General features: G+C 32.3%; 1 pseudogene; it reads right to left on the bottom strand.

Moving 5' to 3' along the window:
* Positions 1–8,928: 8,928 nt before the first annotated feature.
* Positions 8,929–10,092, bottom strand: LOC147299132 (putative protein phosphatase 2C 62 pseudogene; annotated as a pseudogene).
* Positions 10,093–10,296: the final 204 nt, after the last annotated feature.

Below are 10,296 nucleotides of genomic sequence, written 5' to 3'. Positions count from 1 at the left end.
TTCTTCAGGAACGGTCATTTCTCCCTCTAACGGCGTGAAAATTTTCATAAGTGCATATATAAAAATCAATAGAGTGAGTAGTTATACAAACTCAAATGCTTATATAACTTCAGGTTATATAAAGACGAAACATAATCAGGTTTGCAATGCACATGTAGGTATATGAAACTTCTGGTTTCAAATAATTCTTCAGCATCTAACTTCAGGTTATAATAAGAATCAATAAATTAATTATGAACAACTATGAACATATACGCCATATATGTTCAAAATTGAAGCTATATGAAACTTTCAAGTTCATTAAAAGCCATGAAACTTCAAGTTTCTATACAAAATCTAAGCAGAACTTCAGGTTCTTAAATTTTGTTAAAGTATAGAACTATAAGCTCATATGAATAAAGGCTTCCGGCTTAATCTAAACTTAATCAAAAACTTCAGGTTCATAAGAAAAAAATTATGGAGTTGTGAAAAATTTGAGTTCTAAATCATGGAATGATAGATCAAAGAACTTCTGGTTCAATTTGATTCTATAATATAGAGAATGAAAATCAAGGAACTTCAGGTTCTGACTTGATTAAGCAATGCACATTGAACTACAAATTTTAATCAATCATAAGAACATTACGTTCTATCGCATCTCCAAATTTCATCCACTTCTGATAAAGAAACAAAATGTCAAAGAACTTCAGGTTCTTATTTGACTGTAGAACTATATGTTCTGATCATATTTTTCAAAAACTTCAAATTTCTCAGGTTTTGAGTAAAACCAAGGAATAAGGAACTTGATGTTGTATGCGTTAGAATATCAATTTCTTTATAAGTTTGATCTCTCCATTCCGTGATAGAAGGCATAAATACAGTATAGATCAAAGATTTAGAACTTCAGGTTCTATTTAAAGAAAATGATGTAGCCAACTAATAATATGTTCCCATGTATTCCTAAAACCTCAAATTTGGAGTAGGTTAGAACTTCGGGTTCTAAATATTTGCTCCTCAAAAGTCATAACATGAACATCATGTCCATTTTAACATATTTCTGAAACTTCAGGTTTCAGATTTAAAACATGGACTTAAATTTAATTTGTAAACTTCTGAGTCTAAAATGTTTGAGTTTTGAACTTCATGTTCATATATATTTAGACTTCAAGTCCTTATTTCCTTTATGTATGTACTATGTTAGAACTTCTGGTTCTTAACAAGATTCATATATTTTGAATTTCATGCCAAAATAAATTGCTCAAAACTTCAGGTTGAGGCTGCATTAATTAGAAGTTCAAGTTCAAAATGATATCTATACTCGAAACTTCAGGTTCGATGTTTAGGACTACAGGTCCATATAAAAAGAATGATGAAATTCTGCATAGCTAAGAATTAAAATAAGGAAATAAACAGAACGATTAAATTAAAGTAGAAATTGTAAAACATTGCATTAAAATAGGCTATGGAAACTTCTGGTTCCAATAAAATGAATCAACAAACTTCGGGTCATGATATGTATATAGAGATTGAAAAACTTCAGGTTCTCATTTAGTTACACGATTAGATAAAGATTGAAGAACTTCGAGTCTTTATTATATATAATAAAAACAAGACACTTCAAGATTATGATTTGATCACATGATAAGAACCAAAGAATTTAGAGTCCTCATAAAAATGGAAGAACTTCAAATCTTCGTATGATTAAATGATTAATCAAAATTAAGGAGCTTCAGGTCCTAATATAATGTGTGATAATCGTCGTGTATATCATATATAAAGCAAAATCGAGTGCTTAACAATATCAAGACCTCAATGATCGAATATGTCATATTTGCACTATCATCGAACGTGTACTTCATTGCATATTGTTCCAATATTGATCAATCATCATGAAACTTCAGGTTTCGATTGAGTCACAAAACTTCAAGTTTCAATTGGATCGTGAAACTTCAGGTTTCGATTGGATCGTATGATAAGGAAATTTAAGTCCTTGTACATGGGTCAAGGAACTTCAGGTCCTTGTATGATAAGTAATAAAGAACATCGGGTACTTATTTTATTTAATTGTATAACAATTTAGGCACTTTGCCCTAATTTAATAATATAAGAACTGAGGAACTTTGGGCCCTCACTAGATTGGTTAAAAAATGAGACTCTTTAGGCCCTCATTCAATTTTATGAGGATCTTCGGGTCCTCAATTAATTTTTAGAGGATTTAAGATCTTCTAGTTCTTTTTCGATTTTAATTTGAGAATCTAGGAACATTCAGTTCTAACCTCAACAATCATATATAATTATCACATGATGTTATATTTTATAATAACATAGGATAACCTTTAATCAATACAATAATCGAATACGGAGCAATAAAGAACACATATTTTTCATAATTAGGAAAACATGTTCTCGTTGCTGTAAACAATATGATTTTGAAATTAATGCTCTAATTCAAGAAACATCTTATAGATAGACATATGTCAATTAATTGTATATATAAGCAATAGAATAATATATAGAATACCCATACCAATATATGATATAAATCTTCCATGGTTCTCAAAGAAGTTTGCGGCAATTTAAAGCATATTGTAAGTTCAACAATTCTATATGAATTGTAATAGTATATAATATAAAATCGAATCCCACATCTTAAATAAGGATCTCAACCAAAACTGGCATTATACAATCAAAGAGATAAATAAAACAACCTAAACAATAATAATAGGTTATAGATACCAAACAGCTAGTCAACACCAAATAACAGAGTTGAAAAGCTTATTCATATATAGATTAAAGAAATATTGGGGGACGTACGTAAACCAAAGACTAAGTTTGAAGCTTAGAATCACAGGTAAACAAAAGCATATATACGCAAGTCCATATATATATATATAAATAATAGATATAGCTTTAGATATGTAAAAAGTAAAAAATATAAACCAATAGCCACGTACGGGTTGAATACTTTTGATTGCCATCATCGACTTAGCTGAAAAGTAGCTTCTTTTTTCTTCTTTTGGCCATGAGAAAAGAAGTGGCCGGCTTGGGTCCTCACTTTATTATCCAACTCGATCATATATGTACAGAATTGTAAACCATAATTGCAGTAGTATAAATTACAGAAAATAAACAGAGTATGGGAATCGTAAATTTGAGCATACAGGCTCTTGCCTCATAATAATAATAAAGCCTCTCCTAAGTGTCATCGGCTATATGTATGAGAAAATAAAATTGCTACTAGAAATAAAGAACAAAAAAATATCAGAGCTTTCGTGCTGATAATGTGTTATAAAATAAAGAGAAATGTAAAGAGAACATAAGAGAGAATTGGGGAGGAATCAGAGTGAATTTCTCATTCACATAAGGCCTCTATTTATAGGCTCTTGGATGACCTGAGATAGACCCTTAAGGTCTCCTATTTTACAATGAATTGGACTCCTCATAATTATCTATACAATTGCTCTAGATAATACATGAGATAAATATCGAACATGATAATGGACAGCCACATAATTAATGATATTTACAACAACTTTATATTTTTTTCCGTATTTTTTGCGCCGAGCACTTAATGGAGTTTTTTTTTTTTTTTTTTTTTAATTGGACAAATTGTCATTGTTGCACAATGTCAATTAATAAAAGTATAACACAGGTATTTTTTACAATTCAAATATCTACTGTGGCACAGTGGCAATTGACGAGTACGCGGTGACTTTTGTATCATGCGCTTCTTATTAAAATGGACCAGGCTGAGATTTCCCAACTTAATTTCTGAATTGAATTTAAAAAAAAATAACCCAACAAAAAACCATTATTTTCATAAATTGAAAAGATTTTTAAGTACTTTTAAATAGTCAAAAACAATTTTGCTTGTTTTTCACAAAAACGAGTTAAAATGCATTTGGGTTATATAAGTACTTACATTTATAAAAAAAAAAAAAAAAATACTTTGAGCTTTTAACTAAAGCACTACGTGGAAAAATGCTTACTACAAAATAACCCAACAAAAAACCATTATTTTCATAAAATTGAAAAAAAATTTAAGTGCTTTCAAATAGTCAAAAATATTTTTACTTGTTTTTCGCAAAAACAAGTTAAAATGCATTTGGGTTATATAAGTACTTACATTTATAAAAAAAAATACTTTGAGCTTTTAACTAAAGCGCTACGTGGAAAAATGCTTCCTACAAAAGTATTTGTTGAGAGTAATGTGAAGCAATGTCACACATCGAAAAACTAGAACTTAGCATATGTGCTTATAAGTCTTGGGCCTCTCCACCCATTGCCAATTGGTTTTGGGATAAATGTCTAGATTTCTTCATGGTATTAGAGCTTGGTTATCCGCGTATAAGGCCCAACGGCCACACATGCTCCTATGTCAACACATGCTCCTATGTCACCCAATACAATTTGTTCACGTGTAAGGCTCAAAATCTCGCCACACGTGCGGGGGTGTGTTAAGAGTAATATGGAGTAATGTCCTACATCGGAAAACTAGAGCTTAGTATATGTGCTTATAAATCTTGGGCCTCTCCACCCATTGCCAATTGGTTTTAGGATGGATACCTAGATTTCTTTAGTATTCTCCAATAATTCCCAAAAATGAGAAATTCACTATTTAGCACAATTCGTGATAAATAACTTTCAAATATGCCCAATTTTACAAGTATATATATAATTAGAACTTTGAGCTTGGGAATAAATTAAGATGACAAAATTCTTCACGAGTTAAGGTTCCTATGGGGCCTTACCTCGATGGGGCGGGTATAGGGTTAGCACTACATGCCGTGTACCCACCATGTTCCCTGGTTTATGTTTTGAAAATATAAACTATAATATATATATATATATATACATTTATCGAAGCCTTTCAAGTGCGAAACCAAATTCTTGCATCGGTACAAAAGATTACACACTACTGAACGTTCGGTGAGCGCTCGGCTCTATATTCACATATGAATTGGTTTGATATATTTATACTATTTTTTGTTTATCTTTTTAAGTTTAGTGTTGTTGACATATAGTTTTATATTGTTTTGTTAAAATATGATGTGTTTTAGTATATTTTTGTATGTTATTTGTGTATTGTGGCCATTTTTATCGTTTTAATAAAGAAAAAAATAAGTCAAAAAATAGTATAGGGCCCTGCATAGTGCATACCCATCCCATTTACTTGACAAGTGTTTGAAATGTCCTAACTTAAACTTTTTCCTCTGCATCATCTTTTCTATATTCTCTAGTCTTTCCTTTTGTCTTTTCTTTCTCCTCTCTCATTCTCTCTACCTTCTATGTTGGCTCTATTTTCTCATTTTTCTCTGTTATGCCTCTTCTCCTTTTTCCAAGGGTTTTCTTTCTTATGGGCGAATTCAAACTTACAATTTTCAACGTTTTTGAGTCTTTTTGTGACTTGGGTTGTTGAAAGATATTATAAATTTCTAACAATAAGGTTCCAGTTTGGGGTAGTAATTCAGGATTTTCTCGAATTTGCCTTGGAAGAGTTGCTTTATGTGTTTTCGCTTCTTCGCCTTTGTTGGTACAAGTGCAATTATTGCATGCTCGTCTTTCCCTTACTAATCAGTTGGGTTGCATCATATTATTATGGAAGCGAACTCTCGAGGAGCTATTTAGGATGTTTAATGTAATTCTCAACATCTGTCAGAGAAATATTTCATGTCCTAATAATATTTATAAGCTCAAGGCTTCCTTTTCTAACCTTTGTTGGGCTTAGGTTCCCCGTGAAGTGAATTAGACTGGGAAACCAGTTGCATTACTTGTTAGGAGGGGTCTGAGGCCCTAGAAAATTTCCTGAATTTAAAGTGAAGATATTTAAATTTTTGGGTGACGAACTGACAATTAGAATTTATTTCTAGAAATTTTCTAGAATTAATTGTGATCTATTCAATTGTTTTGGTTTTGTGAAATGACGCATGAAAGTGATTTGCTCAAAGTGGGATCATAATCAAGAATTATTCTTTGCCACGAATCTGGGTAACCCCATTTATCAGAGTTTGGGAAAGGATGTTATGAATTTCCAAAGTTGGACAAAAAGTAAAAGTTATTTTGAGTTTTCAAAATTCAATTAAGGAGTTGAATTTTTCATAAAAATTTCGGAAAACAAAATATTGTTTTGGCTCAATTATAAAATGCACCCACTAACTATAAATAGTATTTCAAATTAGTCTATGAACAAAAAAATGTTTCAGATTAGTCGCTGAATAATAGAAAGCTACAAAATAGCATGTCCGTTATGAATTCCTTTAAAAAAGATAGTTCAATGCTACTTTGAACAACGATGATTTGAATTTTTTAAATGATGTGGACACCAAATTTGGTCCACATGAATTAATAATGTCACATTGAATAAAAAAATTAATAAAAAAACTAACAAAACTTATAAACCTGTAAAAATAAAATTAAATATGACATCATTAATTCATGTGGTTTAAAATTTGGTGTCCACATCATTCAAAAAATTCACGTCATCATTGTCTACATTGGAATTTCACATCCTTATTAACGGAATTTGTAACAGCTGTGTTATTTTATAATTTTCTATTAGTTAGTATACTAATCTGAAACATTTTTTTTGTTCATACACCAATTTGAAATACCCGTATAGGTAGTGAGTGTATTTGTAATTGAGCCTATTGTTTTTGAGATCACAAATAAATAGTAGCCATTGAAATGATTTCGTAGAATTTTAAGAGACATTTTTTGGAGTCCCATGGTAATTTTGGTGAATTAGCAAAGTTGAAATAGTTGACAAACATGGGCTACCAAATTAAATAAAAAAGCTTTAACAATTAAAACGCAACAGATCCGTATATTCAAAAAAATTTCTTTTCTATAACCAAAAGCCAAAAATTGAGACCTAATTATAGAGTATATAAGGATTTATAAAGCACTGATATAGCTAGTGCTTTTATATGATTATATGTGTCCAATATGCAATCCATTAATCTGTAACATCTTTAGCAAATAAGAACCAAGGAGTAAGGGTCTCCTAATTCTAATCTTCTTTAGAATGCTTTCACCTTACCTTAATTTCAATGAACATTTTATGTATCATATAATATATCACTCATATAGTAGCGTATTGATACAATATACATTGCCCTTATTATTTATTTATTTAATCAATTCCTAAAATCTAAAACGAATTAGCTTTTAAGGTTACATTTAACATGATTGAATATTGGAAAATAAGGAAAATAAAAATTCCTAGAGGAATTTTTCTAAAAGTTGTGATTTCTGGAAGGCTAGTGATAAAGTAAAGCCATAGGACAATAGTCCATGTCTTGATGGCTTATCTTTCAGAGCTCGTATGAATATTTGGGAATTTCCAAAGGTTGGATTGAATTTGGAATATACAGAAATTCAAGAAAAACAAAAAGGGAGGCGTTGACGTGGCGACATCATAGTCATCCAATGCGCACCAGCACACCTGAATTCGACGAATGAAATCTCACCAGACAGGCAATGATGTGTCGCGCTAGGAACATCGACCGAGCGACATGTCGCATGGAGAAGGTCCAGACCCGATCTCCACATGTCGCACAGAGATCGGGCCGCATTTTGGCCCAGTCACCCCTCCCAAAACTGGGCTGCGTGTCACAAGCCCAACACATCCCATCCTTTATAAAAGGGCCTCTCCTCTTCATACTTCATTCACACCAAGCCCAGTTGAAATTTTTTGGGCTAAGAGGTCAAGCTCTCTTTCCTTTTTGAGTGAGGCTATGCAGACCACCCTTAGTTGATGAGTTGACCACCCTAATATATTTTTTTCAACTTTTTTCCTATTTTACCCTTTATTGCAAAAACATGATGAAATGACCCAGATCCATTCGGTGGTCATCTACCGAAACATCCACCAATGTTCGACAGATAAGTGTTGAATAAATACAAATATTTCGACAGATAACCGTCGAATGCCTTTTTCATTTCCATTCGGTGGTTATCCACCGAATAATCCACCAATGTTCAGCAGATAACTGTCGAATAACCATAAATATTTCGGTAGATAACTGTCGAATGACCCGACGAACAAAATTGAAATTTTTTGTTTTAAGGGTAAAGTTGGAATTTTGAAATATGGTGGTCAACTCAGCAATTTAGGGTGGTCAGAATAGAATTGGCCTTCCTTTTTTCTACCCACCCGCCACTTTTCATTTTACACCCTAAAATTTATCCAATATATGCTATTTTGTTTCTATTTTTCAAACCATAGCTCAGTTTATTAGTGCCGTTTTTGCCTACGCACTTGTAGTGCCGAGCGCTACACTCACAAAGTGGTTTTGGAGCCAAGGCTCTGTTGGAAATTAGGCTTGGTCTCTAAAAGCCTTAGGTAAGATTCTAAACGTAATTGAGGTTCTACTCAATTTTAATTGGGCTTAAATATTTTTGTATAGCCTAGTGGTGGCTTTGTTGGTTGAAAATAAGGAAATGAGGTCTACAACCTGGTAATTCTCTCAGCCAATTAATGAGGTCAAATAGTGACAATTAATAATAGTATAACACAGGTGTTTTTTGCAATTTAAATAGCTCCGGTTGCACATTGGCTAATTAGTAAATTCAAAAGGTTGCTGAACTTGGAGTGGAGCTGTGTTGTTTCTCATATGCATAGGGAGAGAAACACTGCAATAGATTGCCTAGCTAAGCTAGGTCTTAACTGTAACTTGGACTGCCATCTTCTTGATAATTATCCTAATTTCTTATTAGATTTTTACAGAATGACTGGGCTGGTATTACTATATTAAGGCTTGTCACTGTGTATAGTTCTTGGGATTAGGCCCTCATTCTAAAGGCAAAAAAATGTATAACAAAGTCTTCTAAATTTTGAAGGCTGGACTAAATATAAGAGATCAAAATCTTACAAATAATATATATATATATATATGATGTCGATCGTATATTCGTATATCATACATGAGTGAACCTTACATTCATTGATCATCTAAATCTTACAACTACACAAGAAATATCTTCCCGAGGACGATAGTGTGGCATCTTGAGTGCCTGTTGAATAAGGTGTTGTGCTGCTTTGCGTGCATTCTTTATTTGTTTGATTGAATCTACAACTTGTTTGTTGGACATCATCTTCCATAGTGGAGCACTTGCCAACACAAGAAACTCTATTTCATCATTTATCATCTCCTCAACCACATTAGGATCACAACTGATTATTTTTTCAAATCGACTGCAACCAAATGCCCTTGTTAGTGGAAAAATCCCAAAAACATATAGTCCATACCCGGGAGTTTTTATTATTTCACCAGTACCTCTCTTCTTAATTGCTTTTTCTTCCTTTTCATTGCTTCCAACATGATCAACAGATAATTGTTTAGCCTTTCCATTCTTACAACATATAACAACCCGAGAATTCCCAACATTGGCTACCACTAGCTTCAACTTTCCATGGGTGTTCATTAAAAACACCGTAGTTGCACTTGAAGCACTTAAATAGTCTCCTTTGAATTTCCTGAAAATTCTAGTATTTGTTGTACCATATCCTCTCTTCACGGCATAAATTGTGTTTGACAAAAAAGTAGATTGTGTTATGATATTGCCAAACAAATGATAATGCAAGTATGAAGGAATTTCACGGCTTATATAGCCATCAAATATGGCAAATAGTCTTATCTCATGTTCACCAATCTTCCTAATATTTGCAACAATATATGATTGCTTAGAATAGTTGCGTATTCCCTCTACCTTATGGAAACCATATGTTACACTTGCAAGATTTGAGTCATTTGACATCTTACTTTTTTCTTGTGTTGTAGAGTCAGGAATGTTTGCTGATTGTGAACCTCTTTTTCCACCTGAAATCTCTGATGCTGAACCTTTACCTAACACAACTATGTTTTCTTGGTTGGAACCTAATCCAAATCTTTTCTTCACGTTGTGGATAATTTCATGGACACCAATTTTTATTTTTGTAGGGATAAACCCTTTAAAATTGAAGCGATCCTCACTAGAATTAGAACCAAGTGAAAAGAGAACAACATCATGATCATCAGCTTTCACAACAACATATATTGGTAGAATAAGCCCAACGACATTCATCACCATCATCATTATCACCACAAGTCTCGCTCTAACAATCATTTCCATGGCTTTTGACTTCACTCGTACTTCATTATTTCCAAGTAAATAGATCGAAAAACACCATTTATAGGGAAATTAATAAAATTACTCCTTATTTAATTGATGATTTCTTAATTAATTAATGAGGAGTAATTTTAATTTGAGAGGAGTTTTCACTGCCTGTAGTATTATTGTTTTGTTAAAGCATTAAATTAATTGGTGTATAGTGAG

Source organism: Dryas octopetala, chromosome 1 (assembly GCF_963921425.1).
Source record: "Dryas octopetala chromosome 1, drDryOcto1.1, whole genome shotgun sequence".
NCBI lineage: Eukaryota > Viridiplantae > Streptophyta > Magnoliopsida > Rosales > Rosaceae > Dryas > Dryas octopetala.
This window is presented reverse-complemented; position numbering and strand designations above follow the sequence as displayed.